The following is a 22,230-nucleotide window of genomic DNA, read 5'->3' on the forward strand; positions in this document are numbered from 1 at the left end:
GCCCTTGTCATTACAGGCATATAATAAGTAGATTTCTCTGCCACAGATGTTTACAATACAGTCTGTAAAGAATGGATTTCCATTGTTTACTCAGAAAAAGACTTCTTTTATGCAGAGCTACAAGGTTTGCAGAACTGGCGTCAGCCTCCCCACACACAGAGTTTCCTAGTTTCCGGGAAGAAGCCTGAAGCATCCCTCCCTCTTGTAAAATGTTTCTGCCAGAAGCATTTAGAAAATGCTCAACAAGAGAAACGTGCAAAATGAATCATTTCAAAGGAGTAGGAAACTAGAAAAGGGGGGTGAAAAACGTAACCCTGCAGGAAAAAACTTCACTTTGTCTAGTGATGCCAGTTTGAGGTCCAGTTTGTAAATGCTGGCTTCCACACATAGAATTTATCTTCAGGAGTAATAAACATTTATATTAAGTTAAAACTGCACATTTTAAAGTTCTGTTCTAGGGATTGTGCTCTGCTAGCTTTGTACCAAAGTATCAAAGAGATAATTTATGGCAGAAAAAGTTTACAGTCTAGAAGGCATGAAAAGACAAGGGATTAATTTATTCCTTTGAATTTATTTCCTTTCTAATTCTGGCAGAGAAATTGATGCTCAGGAGTAGTTAGTCTGGATATGGGGGCTCATGACTGTTTCTTGGGTTATGCTGTGTTTACAGTGGCTTCCCTTTATCACTGTGCCCAAATGTTTGCAGTATTTTTGTCTTTATTGAAATGACAGTTTGATATACACTGGTCGGCAGGGAAAAAAATTTGTTACCCTTCCCACACCTGTTTTATGGTAGGATTTGTTTTCGGAGGCTATTTTTCCACTTCTAAGAACTAAAGGGATACAGGCATGATGATACCACACACTGTTACCCTCTAATTTCAAAGGTTCTGTCTATGGGAATGGAATTCACAGCCTTGTCTGAGCTACGTGTTTTCCCAGGGCTGCAAACAGGGAGTTTAAAGGTGGGGAGACTGGACACACAACACCAGAGCCCATAAGACAGCCAAGAGGCAAAGGCTGAAGAGTGGGATTCATCTGAAACCCTGTCACTCTCAGGGACTGAGATGCTTTCCCGTGGCTCATACTGAATAGTATTCCAGGGTGAAAGAGGAACCTGTAGTTTGAAGGCAATTCTAAAATTTAGGCACCTAAGTCACCCATTTAAGCACACACAGTCATGTCATTCTTTTCTTACAGGCCGTACCTGCTGCTGCTCCTGGATGAGGAGATGCTGTCTCTCATATTTTTGTTGAAAGCTTGTGGTTAAGGCATTTACCTAGGAGGCAAAGGCCTATGTGTGTTCAGGTCTCTTGAGGTTGGGAGGAACAGGGTGTCACCTTCCACATCCTCAGAGGATGGTTCATGGCAGGAAGAGTAATAAGGTGAGTGTTCTGCTGGTTAAGGATACCAATTAAACTCAGACACCAGAGTGAAAAGAGCAGGCGTATTTTACTAGTGATAACAGTGTAATACAGAAAACATACAGTAAGAAAAAGCAGAATAGTGCACTTAAAGCAGCAAACAGCAAAAAACAGGGTAATGCATTAAATCATTACTACACGAGAGAGAGAATGGAGGTTAAGAAAAATACATCACCACTTGCATATATTATCATCACCCAGATCCGCAGTGGCTGGGGAGCCCCGGTTACAGCGGGGGTTTGGAGAGCCTGTCCCGGCAAGTGGGAAATCCTGCGCGGTGCATCCACCTGTAGGTGAGGCTTCCAAAGTCACGGCAAACAGGCCCAGCCTTATATACCAGAGATCAACAAGCCAGAATAGCTGGCACCTTTGTTTTGAGTGGAAAATTTCTGGTTTCATTCTCCTGTTGGATTCCACCCAAAGCCTGGCCAGGGCTCAGGGGGTGAAACCAAGGGAGTTTCTGACACGGCCAGATACCTGGGTTCTCAGCCTTGAACAAGGATAAACAAGGGAAGTTGGATACATTCTCTCCTCACTCCTGATTATATTTTGCCTAAGCTGCATCTTTCACTAGTGAGGTTACATACTTTGTTAATGATTACACACTAAACAGCTTTGGCGTGGGGCCTGTTATTCAGGCTTCAGTACTTCAATGCTTTAACACTTTTTACATCAGAATAGGTGGTTTGTTATAACTTAGTACAACACCTACTAGCAAAATGGCTTTCAGTTATAAAGTATACAGGATTCATCTATAGATCAACTCTGGCTTGGGCCAGTTGTCCAAGCCTTAGCACTTCAGTGAGGTGTCTCCTGGTAAGATTAGCCACTGTCAGGCCAAGAGGAAGCTCACAAGGCTGGAGAGTGATAGCAAGCTGGAGGAGCATAACTATCTCAGTAAGATGTCTTGAAAGAGAGCGGTCCTTACCTTTATGGGTTTTATTCATCGACTTTTTATTGCAAAATACACAAATACATTCAAAAAGGCTTTAAGCATCACACAGATGCGAAGACGCTCACTTTATTTACAATGCCTAAATATCTTACTGAATTTGGATTTAGCCTGTTATTAGTTTCATATTGCACCTCAAATGTAAATGTGAGATGACCCCTTTCATACTTGGATAAGTTTATCTCTGAGCTCTGCCACAAATCTGAGCTAGTCTCAGTTTTCCTTCATTTAGATATTGTTGACATCACTGTGGTGATCTCATACATTCTTCCTATAATGCCCTACTTCTTAACACCATAGTGAATAGAAAGGAAAGGACCATGGCAAGAAAGGACCAAACATCTTTTCTTCTTTTTCAAAACAATTTGGCAAACAAGAGGTACAAAGAGCAGGAGACCCATCACGAGAGGCCATGTATGAAACATTTCATAAGTCTGGTACCCCACTCCAAAGGGAGTGGAAACTCACATGTTTGAATTGTTTCCTCATCTCCTTTAACACTAACTTACACAAAATGCACCTGTCCAGAAGTCTGGACACCTCTGTAAGGTATAACAATCACGTAGCAAAGCATGCAGTGCTAGTGCCCTAGAATCACTTTTCAAAATTACCTTCTTTAAGTGTGTCTTACATATTTCTTCCCCAGTCCAAGAGAATGGATGAACCTTCTGGGATTTCCAGGAAGACAGCCAGTCTGGATGCCATCAGAGAGAAATTCTCATGACATTTATATTTTCTTCTCTTGCTGCTAGTCCATGGGTGCTTTTACCCATAAAAAGTGTGCCCAAATCCTTACACTGCAACCAACTGCTGTATCTAAAGGAGAGAAAAGCAGTCTCTGGAGCAATAGAGGCCCACACTGTTAAATGCCATAGAATTAGAAGATTGCATTTTAAGCACAGAGCACAAAATAAGTAGAAAAGAGTGCCTGCTAATGCTGAATGCTGACCTAATAGGTCTTTTTTTCCTGAAGCAACGGTCTGAAGTCAGATGTATTCTGCACTAACTAAAATGCTGAATGGTCCCAACAGGTATCTTGGCACAGGAGCTCCCAAAGGTTTCCTTAAAATACTGACATTGCCAACAGTGGCAAAAGCCGAAGCAGCAAGACTGCTGCCAAGCGAGGCCAGGGGATTGGGACGAGTCCCATGGCCGTGAGGCAGTGCTCACACAGTGCTTCAAAACAGTGGGCACATGGGCAGCTTTGGAGCCCTTCCCTGATAGGTATTTGGCAGCATGTTGCTGCGGGGAGCTGTAAAGGTCTGTGACAGAGCTTAACTGAGACGTTCCACAGAGGACTGCTGGTCACTATCCTGCCCAGAAACAGCCCCCAGAAGCTACAGGAAAAGGAACAGGAATTTACTGGAGGAAAGTAAGAACAGTTGCACTAAGGAGCAGGGTAAGATACTCCATTTAGCTGAATCAGGACACCATCTGATTATTAGAACCAGCCATAGCTGTTGGACAGAAGACTGAAAAATGTCTCTTGTCAGAAAGATGATGCTGCAAAAATATGTTAAATTCCACTCCATTTCAAAAACCAGATTTAAATATGCCGTCTCCATTTTCCCAATTATGTTTGATGCACTCAAAATGTTTTGAATTCCTTGTTTCGATGTATTTTCATGTTGCATTATGGAGTCAATATATCTAAATGCATCACTAAATTAAAATTAACATTAATATTTCATAAATTTTATCTGATGTTATACTGTAATGTTTCAGCATTATTGAAGGCATATACTGTTACCTTAGCAAATGCTTCAGCATTATAGAAAAAGACCTATTTCCTTGATGTAACACTAAGAATTTCAGTGACATGGGAAGTTTGAGTGTGTTGAATTTTCATTACAGTTTAGAATGAAAACAAATATCAAATCGCTGTAAATTCTTATGGAATAGAAATGCTATCCCTGACTGGCTCTCTAGACTGTAATTGTAGATGGCCCTTAAGCTGAGAATATTCTGAAGGTCAGTACAAGTGGATCTTTGGCAGAGCATAACAACTAATGATGCCTTTGATTTCAAAACCAGCAATGTAACCAGCTAGCCAACCAACAAGCAGTAAACAGTTGCTTCCTGAAAGGGGAGAGAGGATTAGAGAAAAGGGACATGAGATCACTGTCTGGAAGCATCCTGAGTCAGCAAGTTAGGTGAGAAAGTTCACTCTGCTCCCAAGAGCTACATCTGCCTCCAGAAGTGCTGACTGGGCCTGTGCTGATGCTTGCTCCCTGCCAACTGGATACCCATGCAGCTGGGGGACCCCAGCTAGATCCCAGCACCTGAGCAGCATATGCATTTTGTAGTCACACTGAACTTAGAGTATCCTTGCTGATGCAGGGTGCTTTTATCGAAGAGTTGTAAGAGACTGGTGGCTGGAAAGCAGTGAGTATAACTTGCAACAGCATCTCACTGACTGAACTGCTCCTTACTCACTCACCTGCTCACTGGTGCGGCCAGCAAATCACACTGGTGTCTAGCAGGTGCCACTGCTGGCACTGGGACAGCCAACGATGACAGCCCTGTTAGCCAGTCCCTGCCCTCACAGGGACCTGTCTGCTCTGCAGAGAAGAGTTTGGAGGTTGAGTCTTGGTGTAACAGGTAGTGTAAGAAGAAGTGAGTGGTTAAAATAGCAAGGTAGTGTCTTCCTTGGATGTAAATCAGAGCTTTTAATTGCAACAGGAGTTGCAGCTGGATTAACTGTGTGTACTGTGGCCAGACCAAACTGAGACATATTTCCTGCTGACTACCTGGTGAAGCATTGTCCTGAGGTCTTGCTACCATCAGTGGAAAGTAAAACACTGCACTGTCACCGGGCATTGCCTGACAGTGAGGACAGGGAGCTGGGTGCTCTCTGCTCCCCTGTGAAAGCTCAGAGGTGTGAGCAAAGGCTTCTTTCCAGTTATGATATTCTCAGAAATCATCTGTATGCCAGCACACACACACACACACACTGTGACTCCTTAATCCTAAAACCAACATTGTTTTGTTTATTATTTTCTATCAAAAAGGGTGGCTCATCTAGGTACACATTAATTTTCTTTTCCTCTCTCTTTTCCAAAATATTAAAAACTTCTGATTTTCAAGGAAAAGGAAAGGAGTTTTTTATCTCAGAGAGACTGCCTTGCTTGCTCCACAGGCAAACTAAAATAGCTTCTGAACAGAAACACAGGGCACAGTTGCTCCACGTCTATCAAAATATCCTGTCCATTTCTTCTTCCCCTCCAGCTTGTGTCTGCAGTGCAGGTTTAATCAAGTCATCTTACATTCTGCCACTCACAGGCAGCAGTTACAGTGTCTCACAGAGCCTCCTATCTGAAAATGAACTACAGAGTGCAAGGAAAAGCTTTTATTTGTTTTGGGGTTGTTTTCCTCCTTTCTTAGAGTTTGGGCTACAAGTGACTCATCTCCTTCTTTTCTTAATGATAAACCACAGATGTTAAGAACTTCTGGGCTGGATGCTTATCCTGACCTTAATGACAAATTGTAGGACCCTTTCTTCCTGTGACACAGAAACAACCTCTTTCTCAAGAAGTTCTGGCTGCTGTGGTAGCAGAAGTTTCTTAGGAAAGCCCTAACAGTGGTGTTTCCCCTCCACTTAATGAAGCTGCTCTTGAGTAACTGAGGAGTTTTCTTTCCACAGAATATATTCAAGGGGAGTATCCTTTCCAACCTCATATCCACAGCATTTCTCATCTTCTGTGTGTGGTGTAGAGTGAGGATCTTACAATCCGTAAATAAAATCATTAGAAAAACCCAGCCTGCTTTGAGGCCAGAGAACTAAAGTTACAAAAAGACCACACTGTGTCTCTGAGGCTCAGGAGAAGGGGACAAGCCACCTGGGATTCCCACTGCACCTTGAAATTAATAGGAAGTTCCAGTGTTTGTTTAGGTCAAAGGGATGTGAAGGAAACCAATAGCTGTGGTGGGAGCAGAGAGGATGAGAGATGACTGGAGAAGTGTTTCAGATGATGGTCTGTGGCCCTGTTTTCTTCTCTGAGTTAGAGTAGTGGCCCATGCAGACACCTTACTGCTGGCCTGTGTTGCTCTGAGAGTTGCCATGGTGGGGTGGTACTCAGAATATCTCAAGGACAGCCTTTCTCAGTAGCTTTCCAAGGGGTTTTCCAAAGAAGTCACAGGTTGAATATGTCCCTTAAGGTCTATGGCAACCCTACCCGGGAGGAACTGAGGCACAGAGGTGTCAGTAACTTCAGGTGTGTGCCACTGCATGCAACCTTCTGGACTCCCTGCCCTACTCTTTTACCATTGTGTAAGACTCCCTCCCTCTCAGTCCTATAGTCCTAACTTCTTTCTCTGTACATAAATTATGGTTTTCAGATGCAAAAACACCTGATGCTGGGCTGCAGACAACTCTGAAGCAAGCCCAGAAGGTCACATTCAAACAAGTGAACCTCTTCCAGAATAGCTAAAGCTGCTTTGGCATTTCAGATGCTCTCTTATCTCTGGGCTGATGACTTTGTTTGCCACCCAAATGAGATGACACCAGCTTGGGTGACACCATTCCTCACCATTCAGTTTGCCTGTTGCATGTCTGGCTGGCTTTGGTGCACATGTAGGATGCTGTGGGCACATGTATCTTGCATTGCCAAGAGCCTTGGGGCAACACTCTAAGTCATTGGCATCCCCAGTTATGCCCCCTGGCTACACCCGCTGGGTGGATGGGCTCAGAAAAACCACAGATTGCAATGCACCGTCGCGCTTCAAACCCAGCCAAGAGGGCGAGCCAGGCCATGGGGAAATATCACTGGACCACAGCCAGTGTTTGGGGATTTTCACTTGAGTCGTAGGAATGCAAAATAACACTTGCAAAACCCAGTCAGAATGCCAGGTCAGGCCTTTTCTATCCTTTTGTATTTATAACTGTAATGTGAACTGTCATGGGGTTCATTTATATATGACTTTCAGAAGGCAGCTTACAGTTTAGCTCTGCTATAGAAGTCCATGCTTTTGTAAGACCTTATTCTGAAGATCTATCTCCTGTCCATGAACATAAGGCAAACAGCACTATAAACCAGGCAATTTCTGTGCAGAGCAGTGTGCTTTGAGTCAGTACAGTGAAGAAATTGGATCTGTTTTATCTGTTACTTTAATAGGAATCCTTTTGTTTCTCATTTTTGGGAAAGGAAGTGAGAAAAAGGAAGGGAGAAAAGGAATTGCCTCTGTAATTCACCTCCCCTGACAATGTTCGAAGTGCCTGGTTATTCCTTAGAAAATTAAAAAAAAAGAAAAAATCCACAGGAAGGAGGTAAAGCCTTTATCATTTTGGCTGGCTAATATGTCCAATTGCAGTTTTCAATAAACACAAATGGAAAAATAAATTCAGCTGCAGGCTGGACAGTTAGCCTAGAGACAGTCTGATTTATGCAGGCTGTTTGAAGTATATATTTGAAGAAGACCAGGGAAAGAGGCTGAAGATGGCAGCTCCTCTGCAAGTGATTAGTACCCAGCCCTGCCCTCACCACAGAACAACACTGTGGGGAGGGACCAAAGGCCAGATATGCCACTTGGGATGCTATAATCATCCTGGATACAGAGGTATGTAAATACAGGATGGTGTGCAAAGGAAGCAGCTCTGCAGACAGAGATTAAGTTATAACTAGAAGGAGGGAAAATATCAGCAAGCTATGAGGCAGCCAGTAGAAGCCAAATGGACTTCATCCATCCTTCAGCCACATACCTAGCAGTGTGTGAGTTCCTTGTTCATGGAGCACTGGCACAAGTGTTAGCTGAGTCTGCATGTCCCATCCAGTGCATGTTTTCAGCACTGACAAGTGGCATCCAGGAATCCTTAGGGCTTCCAATAACCACTCAGAGTCCCGCTTACTCTATAATGACCATTCATCTTCTATGCCTGGGCTTCTCTTCTGTTACTCATGCAAAGTCTGATTTCGCTGCTTTTTTCCCTGCTCTAACTTTCTCTGGAGAGTTTTCTTGGTTAACAAGCAACAGTGTGTCATCTGTGAGTCAGTATTATATTATATTAATTATATTATATTATATCATATTACATTACATTACATTATATTATATTATATCGTATCATATAATATATTACATTACATTATATATAATCATATAATATTATATCATATTATATCAATCACATAATAATATATCATACAATATATTACATGAGATATGATATGATATGATATGATATGATATGAATTATAGTGGTCAGTGACGATTTTCATGTAGAAAGAGATAGCATATACCTCACATTACATAAATATATACAATTATAAAGCCATTGACAACAACAAAACCAAGTCAATCTATATACTGGACGCTTTTGTGGTTAAACATACAGCTAGCATTAGGTGAGTAAGAATAAAAGGCACCAGATATTTTCTTTACTTACTGCATCCTTTGCAAAGAATCTAGCCATGGCATCTACTCACAAATATTGGAAAGGTTGCTTCCCACCCAGTCTTGTCTTCCCAAAGGGGATAAAGAGAAATATGGACCCACAGCCTACAGCTATCTGATCCAGCCACCAGAAGTGAAGGACAGCAAGGAGAGACTGTTAGTTGAATTTCTTTTAGGTGCCCAAGCTGTGAACCAGACACCTAAGGTATGGGAGATGCAGAAACATCCCAGTTTGTATCCTCTCTGCCGGGTCCAGAACCAGAAGTGCCAGGTCATTTACTGTGTGGAAAACAAGCTTAAAAGCCATGTCAGCCAAGTGCTGGCACAGAGCATCCTTCAGCTAATGAATCCTGTTAGACTGGACTGCACGGTATGTAGAACTTACTGGCTTGGGTCTCTTCAGTGCACTAAATTTCCTGGGATGAACACACACTGAGCAGACTGATGTAACAACTCAAGGCTACATTCAAGTTTATAATGTTTGTCTATACAACATCATTGGTTAATATCTCAATCTATTTTTAATTGGAAAATAGTCTGTGTTTTTGCAAAATAGCATTATTTATTCCAGTTTCTTTGGATTTTTTTAAAAAGCTAGCAATAAAGAAAAAAACCCCATACAAATACATCTGGACTTTCTAATTTCAGTATATATATGTTTTCAGTGGTTGTGGAGTAAATCTGTGTATCTGCTGTTCCACACTCATTCTACTACAGCTTGGAGCAGAACTTGGCTCTAATTTAGACTGGAACTGTAGAGTATGGATGTGCTGTAACTAGTTCTGTTGACTTTAGAGTCAGCCTTACAGTTCATTATTTCTAAGGGCTTTCTCAGGAGTCCAATAATTCCTAAGAAATCTCAACTTTCATTTAAGTGAAAGCTAAGTGGTTTTAGACACACCACTGGAAAGTGCAAAATATGTGAATCCCCAATTAATTTTTTTTTTTAAAAAAAGGAAAAAAAGTCAGCATGTCTGTTCTTTAAAATCATATGTTTTTAAATCACATAACTTAGTAGATGTTCTTGGTTTGGCACCACTGCATTCTGTATTCTTCTTTTCCCAGGACTGAGCATGTATTCAGACATGGTAATAAGCCGCAAAAGAGTTATGGCAGAATTTACAAATACAGCATAGTGACCCTTCTCCTCAGTGATGCTCCTCTGTTCCAGACACCCAAAAGGCATTATAAAGATATTAACAGGAAACTTACAAAATGATCTTGATGAAGCGAGAAGGTGAAAGGCCAGCCCCGTGATGTACGTGGAGGGTAGTCTTATAACACATGGCTTCCTAAAACAGATGAATGAATGGGTGGTCTCGGGTCAGGGTTTATTTCAGAAAACCTGTCATCTCCCTTCTCAGTCTTAGACAAGACGTGCCAAACTAAATAACAGCAGTGAAAGCCTTGGATGTCTGCTGCTCTTCAGAGTCGTCCTATTTAATGAAGTTTGTGATATACTGATTCACAGCTGTAGTGAGATTTTGCCATGCTCTCATTCCTCTTCTTCTGGGTTCATGCAGAGCAGTAGTTTTGAGAAAGCTCAAGCCAACAGTGCACTTGATGACTAAATTGTCTTTCTGAAAGAAATGAGTGCGCAGTAGCTTGAGAGATCTCCCTAGGATTTTGGTTTTCTTTTTTACAGTGCAATTTTTGGCCAAGGCCTGATCTGCATATTAGTAGTGTTGATTTGCATTCAGTTTTTGTGGCTACACTTTTGCCTATAATGAGCCGAAACCAAACACTTTGGAGGAAATGTGGCTCTAAATCTGCACATTCCAGTTTTTGCTCCTCTCTCACTTGGTTTTTCTAACCCCTGGAGAATTTTTTGTCTGTTTGTTTGTTTTAAAAAATAAAAGCCATATATAAACTTACTGTTCCCAGAAATGTCTTAAAAACTCCAAATGGCACAAGTTTATACACTAGCAAACGACCCACTAATGCAATTAGAGGTGGGAATCTCTCCTACATTACTCCAGTGTTATGCTTGTGCCAGTAGATTTCATGTGGTAGAAAACTGAAGCAGTGCAGTGGTGAATCAGGCCCAGTGGTTTGGTTCATATGCAAGTATGAAATACTTAGGAGTTATTGTCTAAGTTCCCGCTGTGTTTATGAGGGAAAATATTTTCCATGCACCATTCAACATGATACCCCTGCACCAAACAAAAGGCTGTTTCTTCCAATAGACACAACCTCTGAAATACCAAGTATCTAGACAAGCAGCAAGGGCTGGATAAAACTAATGCCATTTCCTTGTTTGAAATACTTTTTTCATAGTCATGCACATCTTGACACACACAAAATAAATGTCAATATTGTACTAGAAAAGTAAGATGGAGACACTGTAATTTTATCTGGGTCATTCAAATAAGATACCTATAAACAGGAAAACACAGGAAATTGCTGCTGTTGCAGAATGTTCCCTCTATCAGCTTTCTCAGATGCATCCACTGAAAGATTTCCAGCATGATTCCCTTCATTGCCTGTATACCATTTGCCAACAGGTCTCACCATTCCCCTCTTTCCTCAATTCTTCCCTTTCTCTGCCCTTCTGTCTTCCGCTTTAGGATCACATCTCTGTGGCACTGATTGTTTTACTCTCTCCATTGCAATCTCTCCCTCTTTCTCATCAAGCCAAATGTAAATCCCATACCCCTACCCTCCTGCTTTTGTCTGTCCTGGCCTCTTCACCTCGTCACCAGCCCTGGCTTCTCTCCAGCCTTACACTCTACACCTCATATGTCTGGTCCCCTTAACACCTTTATCATCTCATGCCTATTGCTTGTTTGCATTGTTTCTTGAGACCCAGCTGCTTCTCTACTATGATCTGGCACTGTTGAACTCAACATGACCTGCTCCCTTCAGTTGCTGGTTATGCTAAACACTTGCCACCTGGCAGTCTTTCTGCTGCTCATTTCTTCTCCCACGCTACCCAGCCTGTAAGAATCAGCTTCTCCTCTCCCATTTCTTCTCTCTCTGATTTTCCCCACTCTCCCTCCTATCTAACTCCTTACCTTCCCATCTCAACATTCCTGTCATCCACTGACTACCTAGGTCCTTCCTCTTTGATTTGCATTTGCTTGGAAACCAGAACTTTCACAATTTACTTCATGCTATCCTTTGCATTAGGTAGTTAGCACTAGGAAGTTCTCTATAAACAATCAACCAGAAACTGTTCTTCAGATTTCCATGTACTTTTTTTTTTTTTTTTTTTTTTTTCAGAAAACTTGGCAATGGCTAAGCTGATGACATGCTGAGGTGATTATCCAAGAAATGTTGGTCAGTGCTGTCTTAATGGACCTGTTATTCTGCATGTATCCATCTTTTGCCTCTCAATTTTCAGTTACCTATAGCTCTTTATAAAGCACCTCACCACCTCCTTTTTATCCCCTGGGTTATTATATTGCCTGACACTAAAGAGACTTATCTTTTTCTTGGGTTTTCAACTCCATGGCAATAAAAATGATAAAGAATATAATTTCAAAACATGACAGCAAGACATGTAGCAAATTAAAAAAATAGAAAGGAAAACAAAACAAACCTTCCACTGCAAATATTCAGAAACATGATTCCTTGGTAAAATATATCTGAGAGGAAGAAGGTATAGTCTTCTCGATACATGAAAAAATCACTTTTGAAGGATGATACTGTATTATGTTTCGGCAGCTTAACAGTTTCTGCAGTACTTGTGCAGCATCCCCCAAAACCAGAAACGAGATGAGTTTTAAGAGGCCCTTTGTTCAGCTCTCTAGGTGGTAACCAGCAGGCCAGGAGAATTCCTGCAGCGCAGGCAAGAGCCTGGTCTTTTTCCACCATAAGGACTTCTACAGGCACTGAGTGCAGAGCAGATTAGCCAGGTGGTTATAAGTGAAAGAGCTAGGGTACTGGGAGGTATTTCATTGTCATAGCATGCAGCTCTCCATAATTTAAAATGAGAACGGGCAACCTGCCGTGTTGATATAACCTCAGCCGCACTGTGAGAATGAAAAAGGACTCCTTTGATGTAATCTAACCTCAAAATCTTTCATTTTCTATTGCCAGAATAGCTGTAGTGAGCATATGAATGCTACTTCAGCTGCCCCAGATTCAGATAGATAATGGTTTTAGTGTTACAGAGCCTCAGGCAGACTTCCACAAAATTTGGCCACCAGCAGTAGAGACAGAGGAACAGAAACTGAGTTTCTTCTGAGACATTTACATCTTTTCTCTGTGCTCAGGACTGGAAAAGTATCTAATGCTAACAAACGCCCTTTATACATACTTCTAGTAGCCCAAACTGCAACCACTTCCTCGTTTTACTTCTACTGCTTCTTTTTTTAACCAAGCACAGATCTAGAGGTGGAACTGAAAGGACTTCAGTGCCCCCCACCTGTTCTAGGAGAGGCTAGAGGGATACAAGCTCCTTCACCATTTGACAGTGTAAGGTGCTGTGGTGTCTGTGCTCTGCCATTTGACTCAGGGCTGGATCCACCTCTGTTTCACAAATTCTGCAGAAAGCTAGCTTTTATCAATTTGAAAAGCAAATAAATAGCTCTTGCCTTGGGAGATTACATTCAGTAGAAATATTTCTAAGTGAAAATTCCTGAGAGGGAGACAATGCAGTAAGATCAAGATCCAGCATACAAAAAGTTACAGACTACAAATAAGTGAAGCTGGACTTTGAAAGTCCACCTCTGACACTATACTCATATCCTTGGTGCTAGAACAATGTAAGCCTACTGAGACAGCTCCAGATCAACCTCCTAGGAGGGTTTTTTACTCAGTTACGGTTCACCATAAATCCTCACAACAACGTCCTAGTTCTATTAAAGCCACCTGCAGAGGGTCTGTAGAGAGAAATATTTAACAGGTGATATTGGAGCCAGCTCCTGTAATGACAGCCATCAAAAAATTAGGCAGCTAGCCTAGGGTCCCTAGATGAGCAGTGATGTGCTTCCAGTGAGTGATTCATCCCCTCACAGGATGTGATAAGAGGGTCTTTGTCCCATCTTGTGTTGTGGTAAAAGGCTACTTTCTCTTCTGGGACTATACATTACAGACTAGTTTTAACACTGAGACTCAAGAAATAGCAATATGAACTGTTAGAATAGGCAAAAATGTGCCTGTCCTGCTCCCCTGTCCCATTTTGCAGTTGTGTTTAAGTTCTGTCAGATATGTTGGAAGTGCTGATGGAGGATAGTGGTAGGTAGCAATTAACTGTAGCAGCTGAGTCGCAGCAAAAGAGCAGCTCCCAGACAAAAAACATTTCAAAGTTTCTGAAAGGTTCTGCTGAGACCTTGTTTAAGAAGGCTGGGAACTAAAGTGAATCACAAAAATCTTCACTCACCCTTTTTCCTGGAAGATGTCTACTTCCAGCCAGACTAGCAGTTTGGGAGAAGGGGATGCCTCAGCTTAATGAACAAGGAAATTTGTGTGTTGGTGTCTCCTATATCTTTTCTGTGGGTAAATAAAGGCCTAACCTTCTGGACCATCAATGAATGACTTCCTGAAAACTGCATTTACTTCATATGTGAGGCGAAAGGAAGCTCCAGAGCTCAGCTGTATTCAAACTCAGGACTGAATTCCGAGCACCACACAACGTGATGTCTCTCAGTCCAGGTGTTTGCTTGTTATAAAGATTCAAGTTCATTAGTGAACATAGGTCTGCCTGAACTCACATGCAATTGGAATTTCAATTCACTGCTCTCCTGTGACCAGTCTCTGGTACAAAACACACATGCACACATGCATGCATACATACAGATACTGTGCTGCAAACTCCAGTGTTCAAGAAACCAGCAAATTCCACAACTGCAGTTTTTTATCCGTTCTTATTTCAGCTGTCCTTAGTGTATGCCTTACGGGAAAGATTTTTTTTTATTACAACTACAGATTAAGGTGGCCCTTGCCTCACTCAGGGCCTGAAATATGCAGTGCTCAGTTGATGAACACCTACTGAATGTTACATTTTTTCCTCCTCATTCCACACAAGACAAATCCCCTTCCAAGGCCAGTATTATTAGCTCACGATCTAATAAATGAGCCCTGCATCATAAATGAGCCTCATCACCAGGAGATCTGAGAGCTTCTACAGTCACCAGTGAATTTTTCTCATATTGTGAGGGGAAGAGCTGGGGAATCTGGAAGGAAGCAACATGGACTTTCATGTTTCAGTGTCTGGTTACAGATGTCTAGGACACGGATTCAAAGTACATCACACAGGGAAATATTGTGATCAATGACAAATCTTTAGTAAAGCAATTTGCCCAGCATCACGAAGCCCTCTACAAAAAACTGGGAACACTTCTGTTACTTCATGAGATAAAAGTACTTATTTACAGTTCCCTCCACACACAGAGAATTAGATATCTAACTGACGCTAAGAGGCTTTTGATTCACCTTTTTATTAACATTTTTGGAAGGACGCTTTTGGATAATAAATGGGGCAAGAAGACAAAGCATGAGCTTTTACAAAACAAAGTAACACCCAACTGACTTTAATTACACCTAATGCCCTTGCTTTTCATATATATGCATCCCAAGTCTTGACCCTTCCCCATGTTTATTACACACACACACGCACACACCCACACCCCTTACATTTTTACATTTCCAGATCTCAGTAGTTTCCGCTGAAGTTTCAGGTACTTCGGAAAAAGCAGGCTGCCTGCCTGCTGCTGCCAGTTTTGCTGATGCTGGGGCACACAGACATGTGACGTGCTGCCCCCTCAGCTATGAATAGTTAGCACTGTTATAGTGCAAGCCTCCAGCCAGGATTGCCACCTGTGAGGACTGGGTGGCTTGGGACAGAAAGTCCTTGGCAGGAGCTAAACCTTAATGAGCTTAAAATGCATTGAAGAGTTTGACAAATACAAAGCCAGGCCACAGAACAAGTAGTTGCAGAAAGTTTCCAATGTGAAATGTTCACAAGACAATTATTTACATTATCTGGATGGTTTTAATTACAGGACAGTTCAGACCAGTTGCTTAAATTTTCCCAAGGGGTAATTAGTCACCCTGTGAATTTGCATATTTTCCATTGCTGTATTGAAGCAAATCAGCTGTACTTATCAGAAGATTGACCTGGCAACCTCTGTTCTTGTCAGATTGTAGTTTGAGTTTCATTATGACAGTATCTAATGTACTAGCAAATGATCCACTGTCGTGCTACAGCAAGCTAACTTGGATGAGATCACAGGGCTCCTCATTTTAAATGTAAGAAATTTCAAGCACAGACAGAAGGGGCCATTTTTTACAGCCACTGCTTATGACAGTTGCAGTACATTTCAACATCTTATAAATATATTTTCTAGCCTCTGTCGGTGCAGCAAAAGGACTTGTTCATCTTATTCATAGCAATAACTACAGTAATAGCATGAACTTCATACATCCACATGATGTACAGCCCGACACATGTTATACAGACTGTGATTTTGGTTATGCTCAAATTTGCTAAACTGAATGGAAGAAGATGCATTCCCACCACAATTCCTCAGAAGTAAATGGGTTTCACAAAGAAATACAGCATGGTACGTTTCAGATAGATAGCTAATTTTGTGGTGCTTTATTGCCTGTGTTCTTTTGCTTGATGGGAAGCATGGAAAAATCCACAGCTGAGATTATCAGCCATTTTTATTTATCAAAACCATCATATAAATAGAAAAATACCAAATACTGTCAATATATAAGAAATTATGTATTATCTATTCGTACAGATTTCACAGTAGAAGAGAAAATATATTTTTCAAGTTAGTTTGTAAATGGCAGCATTTTATAAAAATTCTCATATTGCTTCACTTTACTCACATTTTCCACTGGTTTTAATTCTAATTTCTATTACCAGAGCAATGATTGCTTCCACTGAGAAAAGGTGATGATGGGTATAAATCACACCAAATGTAAATTGTGATAGATACTTAAATAATTACTTACTTTCAAAAGGACCTAAAATGGTGCTTATCAAAATAGAATATTATAAAATGACAACTGGCATTATTCAAGTACCGACTAGCCTGGTTAGATTGGTTATCCTTGAGCCTATGTCTATTTGTGTTATGCAGTGCTACGTAAACTACGCCAAGTAGAACATTTTGGATTTTTTAAGTTACTTTTGTTAATATTGAAATTGAAATCTCTGAATACTCAGAACAAGCAAGCCCTAAGTTTTTATATATAAAAGACAGTTAACAAGTGACAGGCACATTTTCAGATATCCTTCTCTTATGAACCAGATCAGAATGTGATACATTACATGCATTGCTCATACATGTATATATGTGTACACACACATATATAAACATAAAATATCGTCAATAAAACTGCATGGCAAATTTAGGCAGATTAATTTCCATTGCTTTATATGTGAAAACAAAGTAGTAAATCCTCCTTTTCTTGTCATTCTTGCCTTTGTTTTACCATGTAATGAAGCTAACTATTTGGGTCAGTTAATTTTCCCCCTGGTCATTTTTTAAGCCCCTGTTATCTAGAAGATCAGATGTCATGATCAAAATGCCCCTTTGGTCTGAAAATTAGTGAAAAATGTTGATTCGCAGACACAGAAAAAACCATGGGACTAGATTCTCTTGAGCTGACAGCTTCCACCAGGCAGAGGGGGATCCTTAGAGAGCTGATGGCTTGCTGACACCTTGGAGCACTCACCAGCAGCCCATTTATCACGTGCAAGGGACAGAACTGAGGAGGGGCTCATATTGCACACACCATGTCTGTTATAAAGATATCCTCTTTGTAGGTGACAGTATTAGTGAACTACTGCTCCGAGAATGCTTCACATGTTCAACTCTCTCCCCTAATGTACAGTTTGCACCAGGGAATAGAATAGTGTGCTGGCCTGGAACAAGAGCCACTTCTCCATACCAGTTCTTCAGGATCCAGCTGATCCTGCAGGAATTCCTCTCTGAACCAGGTTTCAGCTCCTTCACACCATCTGAGGACTGCCAAGACCCTGGCTCTTTGCCTTTCTGCCACATTGTCTCCCAGAGTGTTTATGAAGCACACAGCAGAATGTATCATCCATTGTCTTTTGCCCTGCTACCCATTTAAAAGTTCATAGCAAATGGTGTAAATCAGGAAAGCTGCAAAACCTGATGAAGAATAGCAAGAAAGCCGAGGGGCTCACCCATTTTTTTTTTCATTAGGGATAGAAGCATCTGCATACTCACAGCCTGCTGGACGACCACTTGAAATCAGCAAATTTCAGTAAGTTGTGAATAAGTACACATGCAAACACGTAAATTCATTTATGTATGTAGTTATTCCTCACTTTCTGAAATTCTACCCATATTTAGTTTAAATCCAAGCAATAATATACCACAAGAAGAAAGATCTTGCAGATCTCTGGGGTTAACACAGAAATTCATGACCTTGAAAGGGTGTTTCCTGGAGGGGGGGAGGGAGGAGGCAATTCCATAGTAGAGCTTAATCTGAAACACCTTAACGCAACATTAAGAGGAAGAACCTTCATTGTAGCAATAGCTTGATACCAGTGGCTAGGTATTTAAATTGATGCTCTAATTGTTAAACTCCATTTCTTTAATTTTTTTATTATGTACCATGTTTCCAAAAGGGAGAACAATGGTTTATTGTAGGTGTCCTTTTACAAATCATCAAGATTCAATGAAAATGTACTCATGTTGCAATCTTTAAAATAATAAATTAGCAATAGGGACGTACACACTAAAGTGCTTTGCATGCCATGCCTTTTGTTCTTGTTATTCAACAGAGACATTTCACAGCTTGTGGAAAAAAAACCAATTTCCCCTCTTTAAAATAAAGCAAGGTGATTCCTGCTTTATTCAACATGCTCAGTGAAATACAAGCTTTTACTGAAGGTATCAAGAATCACCCAGAATGCTTAACCATTCTGCCACAGGCAGCAAAGTGATCATGATTCTATTACCTACTTTGCCTTTGCTAGAGAGCCAGGCTGGTTTCTGCTAGAGCTCATGGAGACTTAGGTAGGGCTGGGTAGTAGCTACTTTCCGTAGCTGTAATAGCTATCTAGAGGGGCACCTACCCTAGAGACGTACCCTACTCTAGAGACAACAGGGTCACCTTGGCCCAGAAGCTGCCATCCCTCATCTCAGGTCAGTCACTGGTGGTAGCACAGTCACTGGGCCTCTTCTCTGACTTTGTACACAGGTTGTAGATTCATTGTCTTTTTATTCTGCTTGTACAGCAGCAAACATAGCAGATGTCTAGGTTTGTAAATGTGCAGTGGATACAATAACAGCAACCTAAATAATTGTCATTGCATCCAAATAAAAGTTTAGATGTGCAGCAGGTATATTAATGGAAGAGAAAAAAAAAAAAAAGTATTGGGTCATATTAAGCTGAGAAGTTGTTCAATTTTCATAAGAAAAGTTGTGAATACTTTTTCCACAAGCCATCCAGCTCTATCCATGAATAAAATTGGTTCTAGTGGCAGTCAAACTGCACATGATTGCAGCTCACCGTTCTCTTGTGAATGAACATGATGAGAATGTCTCCAACTGCACAGTACAGAAGTTCACTGGCATTTAATTCTACCCAAAACCAGTTCTTCCACAGAGTGCTGGTTAAGAATATGGACATAAGAATCATGTTTAACAAACACAGGTGAGCTACAAAGCTTTATCAATGATTCCTTTATATTGAGAAAGCTAAATCTACCTACCACTAGGTCAGGGAAGGGCTTATGGATGCAGTTCTGTTCGTTAATCCATCCCAGAAAACAATTTGGAGCATAGTAAAAGCTCAAACCTAAAGAGCACAGTATATTTGTGAATGCATTTCCAGCAGACATGGTGTAAAGAATTATTCTTCCTGTCTGATGTTAATTTAAGGAGGGATATTTTGTCCCTTTATTTAAACCATAAATAAAAATAGAATAATAATAACACTGTGCATAACCCAAGAGCTGCAAAAGGCGTGTTCAGTAAAAATTCTAGTGACTTTTCCTCGTCCCCCTTCTTGAGTCCCTTTTACCTGCCCCAGAGCTACATCTGGAAAACAAATAGAAGCGCAGACTCCTGAAAGAGCTTGTTTTGCTGAAGTTGGCATGGGAGCAGTGGGCAAGACTTCAAACCCAGACATCAGCTGAGGATTACGTAAGGTTGATTCTTTTCATTGTTTCTGCCGATCTTTAAGCTGTTAGTATAGAGTCAATGTGACTTGATTCCTTTCAATGGAAAACAACACAATGGTTTCATGATGAAAATGGTTGTGCTGATTAGGAAAGTGGTTTTCCGTCACAAAAGCAAATATATGGCCATGCTTCCATGCAGGTATGGAATGCCATGTGCTTACTTTTCCTTTTCCTTTTTATGCAGGCAAAACAATACCCTTTACTTGTGCTTGTTATGGAGGGGTTTTATGTACAATGTGAACTCAAGAGGTGTTTGAAGACTAGAGTTTTGGGAGACTCATCAAAAGCTGTCTGTTTTCTTCTGGATTTTGCCTTGTGGGTTGCTGAGCTTTTCACAGAATTCTATTACCTATTCTATTCTATTATAGAATATTATAGAATATATAGAATATAGAATATTATTCTATTATATTCTCACCAACCTATACAAGCAAATCATCCTTTCTTCCTAGCAGCTGAATCAGATTGTCTTGAATAAACCAAATCTAGCCAAGGAAGCACAGTAAATAGGTATGGGACTGTCAGTACAGGGGAAATAGGGATCATCTCAGCTCCCGTTCTCACTGGCATGCTTTCCGTCAGCTATAAAACACAATAATCCATGGAATGATAGTCACATGCTATGTTGGTGTAAGGAAAGCACATTATCTGGTATCTTGTACTGAAAGAAGCATGTGAGGAGGCTGCAAAGGGCACGGGTAGTATTGACACTGTATGGGATGTTGTCTTGAGGCAGAAGCCACAGCAGCTCATGATGGGTGGATGGTCTTACTTCACTGCCTTACTAAATCTGTGCTGCTGCCCTAGGTTGGGTTTCAGCTGAGTGCTTCTTCCCCCTTTTTAACCTATGTTCTGCTGCAATGAGCCTCAGTGTCTTTCTTGTTTCCCATTATTTACAGTATTTACACAAAGTTAAACACCTTTGCAGCCTATCTGCACCTCAGCCAAGACTGCTTCGAATCAATGATCAGAAAAAATTGTTGGTGGGGATTAGTCAACATGCACACGGTTATACAGAGCACTCTCGTAAACTCATGTTTCTCTGGGAAGCCCAGTTAAGACTGAAAAATACCAAGTGGTCCAGGCTGCTCACAACACATTTTTTTCTCATGTTTCATTTTTTTTTTGTTTTTCCTTTTTTTTTAATGAAATATCTGCCTAACTTAATTTTCTGCTAAATTGAAACACTCATCAATTGAAAATGAAATATTTCATTTTTTTCTTTTGGGAGATATTTTACCCAGTAAAATCAGATCTGTTTCAAAACCAGAAGTTGAAATTCTTGGAAAATGTAACTATAAACATGTTTCAGTTTTCTTTTTGGTAACACAACCTTTCAACTTCAGCTGATTGATCCAAATGCAAACTGCTTATTTGCTTGAAACCATTTACTGATTTAGATCCAACTTCACAAATAGTTTCCATTCTCCCTGAGCACACTTTCTGGCAAAGCAATTCCTTGTAGCTGTGTTGGCTCCACTCTTTTCAATGTCTTCACTCTCAAAAACAAAGTATGTGAGGCTATAATGTAAATGATAGCTCCATACAAGGAACAAAAGTTGTAGAGGAGGTAGGGGATCTTGAACTAGTTTTATTTTAAATTCATTCAGATTGGAAAACTCAGAAAGGATGATTCTTACAAGCCTTCAGGAGTGGAAAAATGAATGATTTATGTGAGAACTGGGACAGGCCTTTTCACCCTGCTTTTGCCACAGTGGTATTCTGCCCAGAAGTGACTGGCATTGAGAAATTCCCACGTGCTTCATTTCTGACAGCAACTGCAGAGACTGTAACTTCTCTCTCCCACTCTCCTACTGCAGCTGAGGAAGCTCAGCATTGTTAGCAGAGCATCAGCAGCTTCTCGATGGTTGCTTAGTATCTCATGCAGCTGTTGCAGCAGGACATAGGGAAGGCTCAGCACTGAAGTACTGGGATGTGCTGGGGAAGGTGATGCTGCTCCTCTCCAGCCCCCCACTAGTTCCCAGCATATCCTGTACTGCCTCAGTATGTGGTGCTGCATGGAGGAACAATGGCCACTTCAGGGCTGAAACTGAAACTTTCAACTTCTAAGGAGAAAAGTCATCACAGGAGAAGCAGGAGACACGCTGCATTTCAGGGTTAGGAATTACAGCACTGTAAGTTTTAGCTCGCTTAGTCACGCTTGCACGGACAGTTCAACAACATCTCTGAGAACCTCTCAGACCCAAAGATCAGCTGAAGAATTCAAATCTTCTCTGTGTGACCACTGTTTGGCAAACCTTCCTTCAATTCAATTGTAAATTACAGTGCGGGACCAGGAAATGAAAAAACAAACCTCAACCTATTTTAGCAAGGAGCCAAGT

The sequence above is a fragment of the Athene noctua genome, chromosome 1, assembly GCF_965140245.1.
Source record: "Athene noctua chromosome 1, bAthNoc1.hap1.1, whole genome shotgun sequence".
NCBI classification, from domain to species: Eukaryota; Metazoa; Chordata; class Aves; order Strigiformes; family Strigidae; genus Athene; species Athene noctua.